Below are 17,528 nucleotides of genomic sequence, written 5' to 3'. Positions count from 1 at the left end.
TGCAAGCATGGCTCAACTTTGCCTATCAAGGTTTTGACAAGTGACAACAGCTCTCAGTACAAACTTGTTATTTGCACATCATTTTTAGATTTTCTGTAAAGGTATCATATACTACAGGCCAAAGTATAGAGTAATAGTCTGCATTTACAGTTTTTCTTAATTGCTTTGGCGCAATTTTCACAAGCAATTGGTACATTTTCAAAACTCTTAGTACTAATATTACAACAGATCAACCAAATTGCACTTTTTTCAAACATTTCAGCATATTTTCAATTGTGTTAGTACAATACACACAATCACAAAATATCCTTTTCACTACACAAAATAAGTGTTTCATCTATATAAATGTTTCATTCACAGTAACTGCCTTTCATAAAGCTATTACTATCAAGCTTTTCATTAGCATGACTTCTCATTCAGTTTAACAGATTTGTCTATGATTTAATCTAACTCATCTTAATGGTTAATCAGTGAATCATTTGGTGCATCTATAGATTCAATAGATATTTAGTTTCTATAGAACGTGATTTCAAATTAGGGATAACCAAATGCACTGAATTATTTTTACACTAAAAGTGATTTATCTAAGATGATAAGACCACTATTTTGTAAGGGTGTGTGTGTGTGTGGTTCAGGTAAACCCTATTTTATGGGGACAAAATGTCCCCACAAAGATGGCAATATCTGAAATCATTGTCCTTTTTTGGGTCCAATGAGAAAAAGACAAAAAAATAAAATAAAAAATCATAAGGGTAGGTTTAGGAGTAGGGTTAGTGTAAGGGGAGACAGTATAAAACCCATTACTCCTATGGAATGGCACTATAATGATAGGGAAACCTTTGTGTGTGTGTGTGTGTGTGTGTGTGCGTGTGCTTGTGTGTACCTACTTACATTACAGTAAACAATTTTTGGAGACAAATTGGTACCCAGAAGTAAGCAAAACTTGACAAAATCACCTAAAACCTCCCTTCGAGGACATCCTCATTTGTAAAACTGTGTGTTTTGCTATTTGTGAACATACAGCAGGACACAAGGGAGAGGAACTGATCAGAGATGTATCAGAAGAAGGGAGACAGATGGCATCAAATACAGCATTTTACATTACATTGTACCATGTGATACTGTATATTGAAGCATTACCATCGTAAAGACTGCACATTAATATAACTCACCCTTCATCTGAAAAATTCAGCTAGAATATAGATTCAGTCATATGGCACAGTGAGGACATTTACGCATTGACAGCAAACTCTGTTCTAGCACAAAACGTTATGGCCATGTCATACCTTCATCACACCTTTTGATAACACACATGAAATTACATTGAAAGTGACAGTAAAGACATTTATAATGTTTCAAAAGATTACTGAGCACAAAATCAGCATATTAGACACTGAAGACTGGAGTAATGGCTATATATATATATATATATATATATATATATATAGCTATAAAAATACAGCTTTTCCATCACATCAATAAATTACATTTCAAAACATACTACAATACATAGTTATTTTAAATTGTATTAATATTTCACAATATTACTATTGTACTGTGTTTTTAATCAAATAAATGCATCCTTGGTGAGCTCAAGAGACTACTTTCAAAATAATAATAATAATACATTTTAATTATTCCAAACTTCTGACCGGCAGTGTATACACTGATAAAGACACATACAAAATAAGTAGACCTTATTGACACTATGTATGAACATGCCTAAAACACCAACGAGACATAGCCATTTATGCATCAAGCTACTCTTCCACTGCCTCCATGCTGTTTGTGATGCTTCCTTGGCCCATTCCAGAGTCTGAGTCCTTGTTAGAATCACTCTGGGAATCACTATCCTTGCTTGTATGCTACTCCGAGATCTCTCCAATGGACACGGTGTCTTCTTCCTCTTCTATTACAAAAATGATTTACTTTCATTTAGCCTCTGAACTTATTTCCAGTATCCCACCTGGGGCCATGATTCCACCCACAGGAATCCCGTTTTGCATGTTGTTTTTATTAAGGGCAATACTGGCTTTGGTATTCTCATTTTCAAAATCTTCATCCTTGAAAGGTGTGATTTGTTTCTTCTCAAGGCTCACTTCCAAAAAAAAAAAAAAAAGCGTTTCGGAGGCATGTCTCTTATTGTTAAAGTCAGCATGGTGTTTTCACAGGCTGCACACCTGCTTGTGCTTAAATACCTATAGCTGTGTGAACATTTAATTGGTGAAGCATGAATTCCATGGAAATGTAATGCAATTAGATATTCTACAAGTGTCAGAAAGACACAGTTTTTATTTTGGTTCAAAACATCAGTTTTAGCTTTCTCTTTAGCATCTTGCCTCAAAGACATCCCCTCTTTCTCATTTGTCATGTGAACAACTTCCAGCTAACGTTTCTTAAAAATATTTAAAAACATAAAGTGCAAAACATTAAAAAATCTGAATAAAATATGCATGTAGGGTATTTTTGTAAAGCGTCAAAATTGGTTTAACAGGTCAAATTCTAATATTTTCCAAACCAATGCTTTAATTTATTATTATTATTTTTTATTTTATTTTATTTTTTTAGTTTTTACTGCTTAAATTTAGCTGAAAATCCCTTAAAAGACTGTTTATTGGCTACATATGTGGTGAAAATTTGATTAAAAATACTGTAAAACAGTAATATTGTGAAACATTATTGCAATTCAGATATAATAATAATAATAATAATAACAATAGTAGTAGTTAATTGTGACACTGAAGAGTTGAAATATATATATCTTTATAATTGAATTATAAATATTTTGTAACAACATTAAAGTTTCTACTGTTAATTTAGTGCATCCTTGCTGAATTAAATAATTTCTTTCTTTCTTAAAAAAAATAAATAAATAGACCTCATACTTTTGACTGGTAGTATACAGTATATGGTAAACCTTTTTGTGCACTATAAACCTGCATTTACTGGAATAACTAAGACATTCAGTGTCTCTTTAGCACTTACATCCTTACAACAAACATCCCTCTTTATGCTGCTTACAACTGAACCTTGTCCATTCCCATTTAAAAAGGTTCCAGCAATTAGTCACCCATCTAACAAATCAATACCGGAATGCTCAATCATCATCCTTAACATGAACTTCCTCCAAGCCTCTGGGAAAGAGAGGATGTTTGTGAGTTTGTTCACTTAACATTGAAATGTACAAAGACATTGCACCATTACCTCCTGTGTTAAGAGTTATGAGACCTATTCAATTATTCACGCACTTGGTTTATTAATATATTCTATAAAAATATGAATGTATGTTATTAAAAAAAAAAAAAAAAGTCTAATTAAATGTTCATTTAATTAAGGAGCAAGTAGATTATTTCTTTTATGAGGTCTTATGATTACTATTATTTATTTTTTTTGTAAACAAACTTAATTTGCATGCATTTTAAAATGTAGTTATATGCTAAAAACCAAAACAGAAAAATAAAACCAAACTGTGGAGGAAGACAAATACTGTGTTGTAAGTAACATGGCACGCCTGCTGCTATACAACCTACTGTTTTCCAGAGAGAAAAAATAGAAGGAAGATCTTTCAAAGATAAACAGGATGCAGACAGTCTATCTACAGTGTGGCTGCTAGTTCACTGCTTAAGTAAGACAGTACATTCTGTAACATAATACGGCTCAAAGACTTATTCATTGCAAAATTTGTCTTGAAGTAATACATAGCCAGAATACATAGTCGTAGTTAGAATGTATAAATCTGACTACATCAGTGTGAAATGGATGGATGAGGTTTTGAATGAGAACAAAAGGTTGAGGGGTGTAGATCATGAAATTACCATTAGAACCTTTAAACTGAACCTTTGACCATAAGTGAGACAACTGCTTATTTATAACAGCTGCTGAAATTCATATCAATACATAGAAATGAATTCAGATTAACTTTAAAACTTTTTATTAAACCTTTACTCCAGTTAAAATGACAATGTACATTAAAATTACACCGTACAGCAATTCAAAACTATATATAATAACTCCATAGCACTTGAACCCATTGGAATTAGTTGGTTTTCTGTATTAATTGGTCATAAAATGTCATCTGATCTTTATCAAAGTCACATGTACAGACAAACACAATGTGCTTAAGCTAACAACGCTCAAAAAATTATAATATTTCATGTCTTTATTAAACACATTATATTAAACATTCACAGTGCCATGGAAAAGTGAATTTCTTTCCTTGTTTTCATTTTTGTGTTTGTGACACTGTTTTCATTACTCGGATGATCCGCAAGGTTTTTTTTTTTGTTTGTTTGTTTGTTTTTTTTGTGACGAGTTTCATGAGTTGGTTATGAATCCTTTGTTAGTTCTAAGCAGTTAAACTGCCCACTGTTCTTCAGAAAAATCCTCCAGGTCCTGCAGGTCCTTCTTTGGTTTTCAGATTATTCTGCATATCTGCAGCCTTTAGAACAGTGACTGTATGATTTTGAGATCTATCTTCTCACACAGTTAAAACATTCACTGATGCTGAAGAAGGAAACACAACGCATAGGGGTTGAAGGAGTCAGGGGTTGTAAACTTAAAGATACAGTTCACCCAAAAATGAAAATTCTGTCATTAATTAGTCACCCTCATGTTCCAAACCCGTAAGACCTTCATTCATCTTCAGAACACAAATTAAGATATTTTTGATGAAATCCGAGATGTTTCTGACCCTCCATAGACAGCAACGGAACTACCACATTCAAGACCCAGAAAGGATATTGTTAAAATAGTCCATGTGACATCAGTGGGTCAACCTTAATTTTATGAAGCTATGAGAATATTTTTGTGTGCAAAAAAAACTAAACTTTTTTTCCATGTCAGACTTTGATGTGTATTCACAACACTACCACAACGTATGCGTGTGCATTCCCCACAGCGCATGTGTGTTCTACATCAGAACGCTGGCTCCTGCATCAGCAGCACCACATGCTTGTGTCTATTTTAACATACTATTTTAATGATCTCCTTACTATGTTTCTGGGCCTTGAACATGGTAGTTCGTTTGCTGTCTAAGCAGGGTCAGAAAGCTTTTGGATTTCATCAAAAATATCTTAATTTGCGTTCTGAAGATGAATGAAGGTCATAAGGGTTTGGAACATCATGAGTAATTAATGACAGAATTTTCATTTTTGGGAGAACTATCCTTTTAGCATATTGTGTCTGTCTATACTAGTGACTTTGTGAAGATTAGATAAGCTTTTATGTCCAATTAACGGAAAAAAAAAATCCAATGGGTTCACATACTTTTTCTTGCCACTGTATATTATTCATAGGGTTTGAGTAATCAGCATCTCTATGATTCCCGTTTTGTCAGTTTCAAACTTTCCATCATACAACTACATAAGATGTTCTTGTCCCCCATCTTATCAAAACAACCAATAAGCTGATGAAATGAGCACGATGACATCTGGTGTCCGCCACCTACTGCCTGTTCTGAATGCACAGCGTCACCACAAAACACCAACACAGGCGCCCTCATTTTCCACTCCATTTCTGTGTCATTTAACAATGTTGCTGGGGTTGCGACCCCACAAATGCATATATTAATATTTTTCAGGATCTATCTTCTCCCGCATAGCAAATACGTTCCTAGCGTTGGACTGATTCTTTGGAAATGCACATAGGACACTGTGTTGATATACATCTTCAATTCAATTTGGGCTTTGACATTTCCGGTGCCTTTTCTTTACCCCGGGTGCTCAATACTAATATTTACCCAGGCTTGGCACTCCATAGCTCCCGGTTGATTCATCTCAATTGCCTGGTGCTCTTTGAAGGAGTCAGAAGTTTCTGTTTTGCCTCTTCCCTTTTTATACCTCAATCACAAAGACAGTTTTGTGAGGAATCAAAGAACAGGCACATCACAAGAGTAAACTTATGACACCTACAGTCACAACAGATTTCTGTTCACGGAGAATCTTTGGATTCAGAGTTCAATTATGTCAAAAAAAAAAAAAAACTCCAAATGTATCCTCTCTCCCTTTCTCTCTCTCTCTCTCTCTTGCAATGTCTTTTTTTATACCGTATCAATTTTCTTATTTTCCCAATTTTAACATCAAAGAGATATGCTTCACAAATGCCATACAGATCTTTTATCATTGTGGAACTGTTGTTTCTCGGTGGGGTATTTGCAGACTGCAAGCACAACGTTAAAAGACTGAACTAATATGTACAGTGAGGAAAATAAGTATTTGAACACCCTGCTATTTTGCAAGTTCTCCCACTTAGAAATCATGGAGGGGTCTGAAATTGTCATCGTAGGTGCATGTCCACTGTGAGAGACATAATCTAAAAAAAAAAATCCAGAAATCACAATGTATGATTTTTTAACTATTTATTTGTATGATACAGCTGCAAATAAGTATTTGAACACCTGTCTATCAGCTAGAATTCTGACCCTCAAAGACCTGTTAGTCTGCCTTTAAAATGTCCACCTCCACTCCATTTATTATCCTGAATTAGATGCACCTGTTTGAGGTCGTTAGCTGCATAAAGACACCTGTCCACCCCATACAATCAGTAAGAATCCAACTACTAACATGGCCAAGACCAAAGAGCTGTCCAAAGACACTAGAGACAAAATTGTACACCTCCACAAGGCTGGAAAGGGCTACGGGAAATTGCCAAGCAGCTTGGTGAAAAAAGGTCCACTGTTGGAGCAATCATTAGAAAATGGAAGAAGCTAAACATGACTGTCAATCTCCCTCGGACTGGGGCTCCATGCAAGATCTCACCTCGTGGGGTCTCAATGATCCTAAGAAAGGTGAGTAGTCAGCCCAGAACTACACGGGAGGAGCTGGTCAATGACCTGAAAAGAGCTGGGACCACCGTTTCCAAGGTTACTGTTGGTAATACACTAAGGCGTCATGGTTTGAAATCATGCATGGCACGGAAGGTTCCCCTGCTTAAACCAGCACATGTCCAGGCCGACTTAAGTTTGCCAATGACCATTTGGATGATCCAGAGGAGTCATGGGAGAAAGTCATGTGGTCAGATGAGACCAAAATAGAACTTTTGGTCATAATTCCACTAAACGTGTTTGGAGGAAGAAGAATGATGAGTACCATCCAAGAACACCATCCCTACTGTGAAGCATGGGGTGGTAGCATCATCTTTGGGGTGTTTTTCTGCACATGGGACAGGGCGACTGCACTGTATTAAGGAGAGGATGACGGGGCCATGTATTGCGAGATTTTGGGGAACAACCTCCTTCCCTCAGTTAGAGCATTGAAGATGGGTCGAGGCTGGGTCTTCCAACATGACAATGACCCGAAGCACACAGCCAGGATAACCAAGGAGTGGCTCTGTAAGAAGCATACCAAGGTTCTGGCGTGGCCTAGCCAGTCTCAGACCTAAACCCAATAGAGAATCTTTGGAGGAGCTCAAACTCCATGTTTCTCAGCGACAGGCCAGAAACCTGACTGATCTAGAGAAGATCTGTGTGGAGGAGTGGGCCAAAATCCCTCCTGCAGTGTGTGCAAACCTGGTGAAAAACTACAGGAAATGTTTGACCTCTGTAATTGCAAACAAAGGCTACTGTACCAAATATTAACATTGATTTTCTCAGGTGTTCAAATACTTATTTGCAGCTGTATCATACAAATAAATAGTTAAAAAATCATACATTGTGATTTCTGGATTTTTTATTTTAGATTATGTCTCTCACAGTGGACATGCACCTACGATGACAATTTCAGACCCCTCCATGATTTCTAAGTGGGAGAACTTGCAAAATAGCAGGGTGTTCAAATACTTATTTTCCTCACTGTATATACGTGATTTCTCTGAGAAACAGCACATGAGTTTTATTTTATCCGCTTAGTGTTTAAAAATCCGGTCACTTATCTGCAACTTATTGGTTTAAACCTAAGGAGGGGGTTGGGAACTATGTCAATCTTCAGTCACCATTGTGCCTCTGTGCTGCAAGTGCTGTGCTGTCCTGTTTGCAATTCAAATTCAAACTGATTTGGAATTTAAAAGGAATTTTAAATTAAATTCTAAAGGGCTACTTTAGATTTGAATGAAGGAGAAGAATATTTGTGACCTATGCTGGCAAAGTGAGTCGGAATGCACAATGGCTAATTTTGAGCTACAGACGAAAAATAAGTGAAAAATATCTATTCTGGTAAAATTTCAGGTTTTCACAAAAATTAATTCATTAAGCCTTTGTCTAGCAATCCAAATGCTCCAAATAATAATTGTAGGATCAGAACGAGTCAGACAAATTTAAGATTTGATCAGAACATCGAAACATGAGGAGCTGAAATTCCAGAGAGGCCCCAAGAAAACAGGACAACGTCATAAATTAGATCCTAGCACCAGCCCGTCTGAACACAGCCTAATCAACAAGCCTCTTTCACAGGACAGCTTGCAACATTAAGACAAAATAACACGTATTGATAAATCCAAAGCAGGAAGGTTCCACGAGAGAAATCACGAGCTTCTTTAGATTGACTTTTCCCCCACACATAGAAGACAAAGTACCACACTGAAATTCCTTTGTCCAAAGAACATGTCTTTTGGTCTCCACAGAACTACACAGAGACTTTCTTTTTCATATGCACCTAAAATCATCCTAAAAGGACATTTCTATGCATAACCCCATATTATGTATGTAACCCACACATTAGACTATCATGTTTTAAGCACATATTATGCATGTCTTTTTAATAACTATTGAATGACGTTAAGGTTTATTTGTGTTTGGTATGAACGAGTTTGACAATTCTAGCTTGAAACGTTTCTTCCAATTGATTCTTTGTCAAATCTATCATATTCTGGTTATAGAAATCACATCCAAAAGTATACTTTGCAAGAGTGTGTAAAATTCTGACCATGTGACTGATAACATTCTGATTTATGATGGAATGAACAACCCTAGCTAAGATAATAGCCTATCTAATTGGTCAAGACACCAGATGGGATGTGTCCAGAAGCCGAGTTTAAAAACTCAGGACACCATCAAATCTTCCCTACTCGTCTCTCTTTTCTTCTTCTTTTTGCCACCGCGTTTTGACGCTGCTTTTTAGCGCTCTTTGAGCGTGCTCTGGCCTACAGGCCAGTTGCTACTTAACACCACGATGAAACCACCTAGTCTCGTTATATCCTTTCTTTCTTTCTTTTATTTTAGTTTATTTTCCGTTGTAAGTTTCGTGTTCTCAGTTTAAGTTTTGCTGCCACGCCTTGTCTCCGAGTTCAACTCGAGCCTGTGACCGCCTCAAAACTTCAACCAGACCAACTCCGCACCTCCAGCCAACGCCCAAGACATCTCTTCAACTACTACTGAACTTTCAACCAATCGGCAACTTGGGAAACCCCTTTTCCTGCAAAGACGACGAAAAAAGGGAATCCCTTAACACAGAGGCAACACAACGCAAGTAACCTCCAGATTCTAACTGAGCTGGTGCATTTAATATAAATTTTAGCCTCATTGTGAAACTCAATGCGAGGGTTAAATAAGTGATTGATGGTTGTTCAGGTCTATGCAATTGCCCATATTGCTGTAAACTTGGGATACCACATTTTCATTCTCTTAAACTCATCCTGTCCTCACTTTCTCTCTTTCTGTAACTTGTGTGAATGTGTGAATGCGTATGTTCATGTGTTAGATTAGTTTATTGTGGCGAGGGGGGCGTGGTTCAGCGAGGTCTGCAGCGTGAGAGAGGGCTGGGAGACGAACGGTGAGTAAGTGGGTCAAGTGCAAATGACAAACACCTGTGTCTTGTTCCAGTAAGTGGCGTGGGGAGACCGCATAAAAACTCCTGGGAACGTCAGAGAGGGAGAGAGAGACCAACTGCTGACTGTGGGCTGCTGGCTGGGGATTGTGCGGGCGTGGAACCCTCTATTGCTCAGGAGAGCCGAACTTTATATTGCGTATGCATTGTGTTATATTGAGCGCTGATAGCGCGACTTTTTGTTTACAAGAGAAGCTAAATAAACCCCCAGTCGACCTCGTCCTCTTCCTTCCTGAACCTTGACTTTGACTTTGTGACACTGGTGCCGAAACCCGGGAAGGAAGCAGGAGGGACGCTGCCATCATGCAGACTCCAACAAGCATGCCGTTTGTGGACGTCATCTCATCTCTTGCGATCCTCCACCAAGAACAACACCAGGCGCTGCTGGATATGCGGACTGACCAGGAGCACCGCTTCCAGGCCATTTTCCGGGCGCAACAGGAGGACCGCGAGACGTTCCGGAGCTGGATGAACCGGGAGGTTCGGGCAGAAACAACAGCACGGGCAACCCCATCCCCCCACCTGCCTCTAAACAAGATGGGGGCTCAGGATGACCCCAAAGCTTTCTTAGATCTCTTTGAGAAGACCGCGGAAGCTGGGGGGTGGCCTCGAGAGCAGTGGCCGGTGCGTCTGATACCGCTGTTGTCAGGGGAAGCGCAGGTGGCTGCTCAGCAACTGCCCGTGCCGAACCTCCTGGTCTTTGATGATCTGAAAAGAGCCATCCTCCAGCGGGACGGCCGAAGCCCAGAGCAACATCGCCAGCGGTTCCGTTCGCTGGTCCCTGGGCGAGAGTGGTCGGCCCTTTGTGATGGCACAACAGCTCCGGGACTCATGCCACAAATGGCTGCTAGCTGAGGGAAGCGACGTCGACCACATCATCGACCAGGTGGTACTGGAGCAGTTTGTCACTCGTCTGCCGAGGAAGACTGCTGAGTGGGTCCAGTGCCACCGACCAACGTCGCTGGATCCAACTGGCGGAGGATCAGATGGTAGCGTGCCCCGGGGTCGGTGAACCCCTTCCAGCTGTCTCTCTCTCGTCACCTTTACTTTCTCCCTCTCTCTCTCCCTCTCCCACTCGACCTGTCACCCTTCCTAGGTCCCGTCCTCCAGGTCTTCCTCGAGTCCCGCCCCGAGGGCAGGGTGGGACTGGCCAGGATTCTGTTGCTGGCCTGAGAGTCCCGCCCAGGGGGGACAGATACTGTCTCCGTTTCCCCGCTCTCTCCACGCCACTCACTTAACCCACTTTCTGCCACTAGGGCGGCGGGGAGGTCTGGGCCGGCCTGTTGGCGTTGCGGGGACCCGGGGCATTTTATTGACAGGTGTCCGGTGATGGAGGTGGGGACAATGATCCGGGTCCCGGACGCACCGCAGGCTGCCCCCGGTCAGGCTGGCGGGTACCAAATACCTGTGAGTATTAAGGGGGGTACCTATCAGGCTCTGGTGGACTCAGGATGTAACCAAACCTCTATCCATCAAAGCCTGATTCGGACCGAGGCATTGGATACAAGCCGCATGGTTCAGTTACAGTGAGTGCACGGGGATGTGGTGAGATAGCCTTTAATGTCCGCTGTGATCCAATTTAGGTGACAAAATCATAGTGTGGAGGTCGCAGTTAACCCGCACCTCCGACATGCTTTTGAACAGGTCCGTTATATCGACGGTCAACCTCTCCAGCCTGCTCGGCCACTCTCCTATCCCTATTTTTCAATTATAAAAGATCGGTTGTATCGAGTGACCCAAGACGCTCAGACAAAGGAAGATACAACACAGTTGTTAGTGCCAAAAAGCCGTCGGGAAATGCTTTTCCAGGCGGCTCATTGTAATCCCATGGCTGGACATTTAGGCCAAACGACAACACTAAATCGTCTCATGACCCGTTTTTTTTGGCTGGGCATTCACGAGAACGTACGCAGGTGGTGCGCGTCTTGTCGCGAATGCCAGCTGGTAAACCCACCGGCCTCCCCAAAAGCGCCTTTGCGCCCTCTAATGTTAATGCAGGTCCCCTTCGAAAGAATTGGGATGGACCTCATCGGGCCATTAGAGCGATCAGCGAGAGAACATCGCTTTGCATTAGTCCTGGTGGACTATGCAACCCGATATCCCGAGGCAGTGCCGCTGTTTCGCTTAATCTCCCGAGTGGGGATCCCGAAAGAGATCCTCACTGATTAAGGCACGGCGTTTATGTCACGTACGTTACGCAAACTATACGAATTATTGGGCATTAAATCGATTCGCACCAGCGTCTATCACCCACAAACGGACGGACTGGTGGAACGATTTAATCGCACGTTAAAAACCATGATTCGTAAGTTTGTTCACGAAGACGCCAAAAATTGGGATAAGTGGTTGGAATCCCTCTTGTTCGCTGTGCAGGAGGTCCCGCAAGCCTCCACGGGGTTTTCCCCCTTCGAGCTGCTTTATGGACGTCAGCCCTGAGGGGTTCTTGATGTCCTGAGAGAAACTTGGGAGGACGGACCTTCGCAAAGTAAAACTGAAATTCAGAATACGAACAGATAGGAGTGGGGCACATCGAATCTATCACCTCAACCTCCTAAAAAAATGGAGCGAGACGGAATCAGTGATGCTGGTGACGGTGGTGAGTGGAGAAGATGATCTCGGGCCAGAAGTGAGCATCAAAACGCAAGCTCTCGCTCTGGCCCCGGGAGGAGATCATCTCTTGCCCTCCCAGCTCACTGACGTGGCCAGGTTGCAAGCAGAATTTGCTGATGTGTTCTCGCCCCTACCTGGTCGAACAAATCTCATTCAGCATCATATCGAGACCGAGCCAGGCTTAGTAGTACGCAGTCGGCCGTATCGTTTACCTGAACACAAGAAAAAGGTGGTTCAGACGGAATTAGAGGCAATGCTCGAAATGGGAGTAATAGAAGAATCTAACAGTGATTGGGCGAGCCCGATAGTCTTAGTTCCTAAAACGGACGGCTCGGTCCGATTCTGTGTGGATTACCGCAAGGTGAATGCTGTGTCGAAATTCGACGCGTATCCAATGCCGCGAGTCGACGAATTGCTTGATCGGCTGGGCATAGCTCGTTTTTATTCGACACTGGATTTAACGAAAGGATACTGGCAGATCCCCTTATCGCCGATATCTAAAGAAAAGACAGCCTTCACAACGCCGTTTGGATTACACCAATTCGTTACGCTTCCGTTCGGCTTGTTTGGGGCGCCGGCTACTTTTCAGCGACTCATGGACCGTATTCTCCGGCCCCATGCTGCATATGCCGCTGCCTACCTGGATGATATCATCATCTATAGTAATGACTGGCAGCGGCATATGGAGCATGAGAGGGCTGTCCTGAGGGTGCTGAGGGTGGCCGGACTCACGGCCAACCCGAGAAAGTGTGCGGTTGGGCAGGTGGAGGTCAGGTATCTGGGCTTCCACTTCGGTCACGGACAAGTGCATCCCCAAATTAATAAGACTGCAGCCGTTGCAACTTGTCCGAGACCTAAGACCAAAAAGGAGGTGAGACAGTTCCTGGGGCTGGCGGGATACTATAGAAGGTTTGTGCCTAATTATTCGGACCTCACCAGCCCGCTGACTGATCTCACTAAAAAGGAAGCGCCCGATCCAGTCCAGTGGACAGAGCTGTGTAAGCAGGCTTTTACCTAGGTAAAGGCTGCTCTGTGTGGCGGGCCGCTATTACACTCTCCTGACTTTTCTCTCCCCTTCTTGTTGCAGACTGACGCGTCGGACAGGGGGCTGGGTGCAGTCCTGTCCCAGGAGATAGAGGGGGAGGAACAGCCGGTGCTGTACATTAGTCGCAAGCTCTCGAAGAGAGAGACTAAGTACAGCACCATAGAGAAGGAATGCCATCAGGTGGGCCGTCCTCACCCTCCGATATTATCTCCTGGGACGGGAATTCACTCTCTGTTCGGACCACGCCCCTCTACAGTGGCTCCACCGCATGAAGGATACCAACGCGCGGATCACTCTTTGGTATCTGGCTTTACAGCCTTTTAAGTTCCAGGTGGTCCACAGACCGGGTGTACAGATGGCTGTGGCCGACTTCCTCTCCAGAAATGGGGGATGCAGGCTGGACGGCTCCCCGGCCTAAGTCGGGCGGTGGGGGTATGTGGCGAGGGGGGTGTGGTTCAGCGAGGTCTGCAGTGGGAGAAAGAGTTGGGAGACGAACGGTGAGTAAGTGGGTCAAGTGCAAATGACAAACACCTGTGTGTTGTTCCAGTAAGTGGCGTGGGGAGACCGCATAAAAACTCCTGGGAACGTCAGAGAGGGAGAGAGAGAGCAACTCCTGACTGCAGGCTGCTGGCTGGGGATTGTGCGGGCTGATAGCGCAACTTTTTGTTTACAAGAGAAGCTAAATAAACCCCCATTGACAGCCCAGTCAACCTCGTCCTCTTCCTTCCTGAACCTTGACTTTGACTTTGTGACATTTATGTCTTAGGTTTATATAAATAAAGTCTTATTTATATTGAAAAGAGAAGTATCTTGTGTTTTGTGCTTACAAGTTAATGTCTTAATCTGCCGATCTTGTTACTGTGCTTATTAAAAGTGTTTTCACTATATTTTGGATTTTAATATCCAGTGCAGAATTAATGTTATACGGCTCATTCAGTGAATCACCGGCCGATTCAGTGATCAGCCGCAAAACAGTGATTCTGTTCAAATTCCCTATAAAATCATAAATGATTCCCTTTGAGCTAAATTAAATTATTTACATATTAACCCTACATAATTAAACATCTAAAATTATCTTTATTTGTGCTTTTCTGAGTGGAGTACCTTTTTATCTACTCGCTTCTCACGCTGCCACTGACTGACATATGAATCACGCACATGAAGGTGCTTCTGCCAGCACAATCCAACTGTATAACACATAATTATAGTATTTAAGTATTCTATTCATGCAAACATAATCTGTTATGTCTTGAATGAACGTTTGGGTAACTGTTGGGGAAAAACATCTGATATGTAACTTTATATTAGATCCATGCATTACAGTAGATCTTATGTCTCATTAAATCTAACAATAAAATAAAAGATCACTGCTCTTGATTAAACTGCTTTTGTAGATTTAATAATCGATTTATTTGTTATGAACACACTGAAGTGATTTTTACATTTGATTATTTGTTTTTCTTGAATGCTTTTGTTTAGATGTAAAATTAAAAACATAATGCAATATTTGATTATTTCTTGTATTTGTTCTACTGTTGTTGTTTTTTTGCATCCTTTCTTATTTTTAATAGCAAACATAAAATAAAAAATATGGCTATATTGTGATAACTAATATAGCAATTAATATTAAGAAGTGGAGGAAACGATGCAACATTAGGTGATTTTGCTTTGGAACTTTGCCAGAGAGACCAATCCACTTTGAGTGTAACTACACAAGCCAATGGACATTGGCATGCGGATTCCGCAACTGGCTGCCACACCCCGCAGCGCGGGTATAAGAGGTAGCAGGTGCACCGCATTAATTCATGCTTTCGCTGAGGAGCCGAGCCGGTGACCCGGCAGCTCAGCGGTGGTACAGCAACTGTGGCGACGTGATGTGACATCTCCGTTCCCTCCTTCAGGGAACAAGGGTTACATACGTAACCGAGACGTTCCTTTTCAGTCAGTCACTACGAGTCACGTCGGTGACCGACGAATTGGGATCCCTACCAAAGCACCACAGGAGCTGCCCCCTACAGTGCACTGTGTAGGCCTCCTGGTCCTTCCTATAAAGCAGACAAAAGGACCGGCTCTACACAGAGAAGGTCAACTACTGCTGTTCCTTGAGCAACCCAAACAGCAGGACTTGGATAACACTGGGAAAGCGTGCCCTTCCAGCTGGAAGAGGCATACTGCGGAGTCACCTCCTCCCAGAGGGGGTTAAGTGACATTTACTCATGTGAAGTAACCCCGTAGGGCCATATTGCACATGGAAGTCTCTGAGATGGCACAGGCTGCATCATTTAGAGACGGCAGAACGTGGTCTGCCAGGGAACATACGGCTCTAGTAAGTATACCGTGGAATACACATATGGGATCCCAACAGGGTCACTCATATGGGCACTAGCCTAACACCAGATTTCAAGAATTCATTGGCTGAAAGGCCTGGCGCCGGATGCTCCGCCACGTCTGGCTGCCGGAGTGCTGGAGGACTCGACAGGGTTTGCCCGTTCAGGGAACTCTCTGGAGAATTTAGGCGTTAAGGACGCCACAAGCCGACTCTGAACTGGGCCTCTCAGCGCCACTACCCGTTTGAGGTGAGAGCACATGACGAAACCGGTTCAACACGCAGGCTATAGAACCTAGCGAACGTGTTAGGAGTCGCCCAGCCTGCAGTTTTACAAATGTCTGCTAGCGAGGCACCACGAGTCAGCGCCCGGGACGATGCGACGCCCCTAGTGGAGTGAGCACGCAGCCTGAGTGGGCAGGGCACACCTTGTGCATCATAGGCCAAGGTGATCCACTATCCAGTGGGCCATACTCTGCTTGGAGACAGCCTTCCCCTTCTGCTGTCCTCCGTAACTGACAAAGAGCTGTTCTGAGGTCCTAAAGCTCTGAGTTCTATCCACGTACTGTCGCAGTGCGCGTACAGGACAGAGCAAAGCTAGGGCTGGGTCCAGAGGCAGCACTTGCAGGTTCACCACCTGGTCCCTGAAGGGAGTGGTAGGAACCTTGGGCACGTAGACGGGCCGGGATCTCAGTGTTGCACTGGAGTTAACCGGCCCAAACTCAAGACACGATTTGTCGACCGAAAATGCCTGCAGGTCCCCCACCCTCTTGATCGAGGCCAATGCAGTCAGGAGTATGGTTTGCATAGAGATAAACTTTAACTCGACTGACTGCAAATGCTCAAAGGGGGCAGCTTGTAGGGCGGTTAACACCAATGCCAAATCCCAAGAGGGTAGGGAGGGAGGACTAGGAGGATTTAACCTCCTGGCCCCCCTAAGGAACCTGACGACCAGATCGTGCTTCCTCACCGACCTCCCCTCTATGGGGTCGTGGTGGGCGGAAATAGTCGCAACGTAAACCTTAAGGATGGAGGGGGACAGCCTACGCTCAAGCCCTTGCTGCAAAAAGGACAGCACGGCTCTGATCTAACATCTCCAGGGGTCCTAACGGTGAGAGGAACACCATTCAACGAACAGGTTCCACTTCAGCACATAGGCCCGTCTTGTGGACGGTGCTCGTTGTGAGTGCTACCTTCTGGGGTAGGTCACCTAGAACCTCTGCGTCCCATCCAGGGACCACACATGGATTTTCCACAGGTCCAGACGTGGGTGCCAGAGGGTGCCCCGTCTCTGAGAAAGCAGATCCTTCCTCAGAGGAATTGGCCAGGGAAGGGCTGTCGCAAGGAGCATGAGTTCCGGGAACCAGGTCCTGTTGGGCCAATATGGAGCCACTAACAGGACCTGTTCCTCGTCCTCCCTGATCTTGCACAGTGTCTGTGCTAGCAGGCTCACTGGGGGGAACGCATATTTGCACAGGCCCCGGGGCCAGCTGTGCGCCAGTGCATCCGTGCCGAGCGTTGCCTCAGTTAGGGAGTAGAACCACTGGCAGTGGGTGGTTTCTGGAGATGCAAACAGGTCCACCTGAGCAACACCGAACCGTCTCCAAATCAGCTGGACCACCTGGGGATGGAGTCTCCACTCTCCTGGAAGTGCCGCTTGAGACAGTTCATCGGCTGCCTGATTGAACACTCCTGGAATGTGGATGGCACGAAGGGACCTCAGATGCTTCTGACTCCAAAGGAGGAGGTGGCGGGCGAGTTGCAACATGCGATGGGAGCGTAAACCACCTTT

The 17,528-nt window shown here is 43.4% G+C and overlaps 1 protein-coding gene across 5 annotated transcripts in view; it reads right to left on the bottom strand.

Annotated features, from left to right (window-relative positions):
• edil3a (EGF-like repeats and discoidin I-like domains 3a) overlaps nucleotides 1–17,528 on the bottom strand; it is a 206,495-nt gene that overhangs the window by 65,358 nt on the left and 123,609 nt on the right. The window lies entirely within an intron of this gene.

This window comes from Onychostoma macrolepis, chromosome 05 (genome assembly GCF_012432095.1).
Source record: "Onychostoma macrolepis isolate SWU-2019 chromosome 05, ASM1243209v1, whole genome shotgun sequence".
Classification (NCBI taxonomy): domain Eukaryota; kingdom Metazoa; phylum Chordata; class Actinopteri; order Cypriniformes; family Cyprinidae; genus Onychostoma; species Onychostoma macrolepis.
Note: the sequence above shows the minus strand (reverse complement) of the source record. Positions and strands in the feature narration are given on the sequence as shown.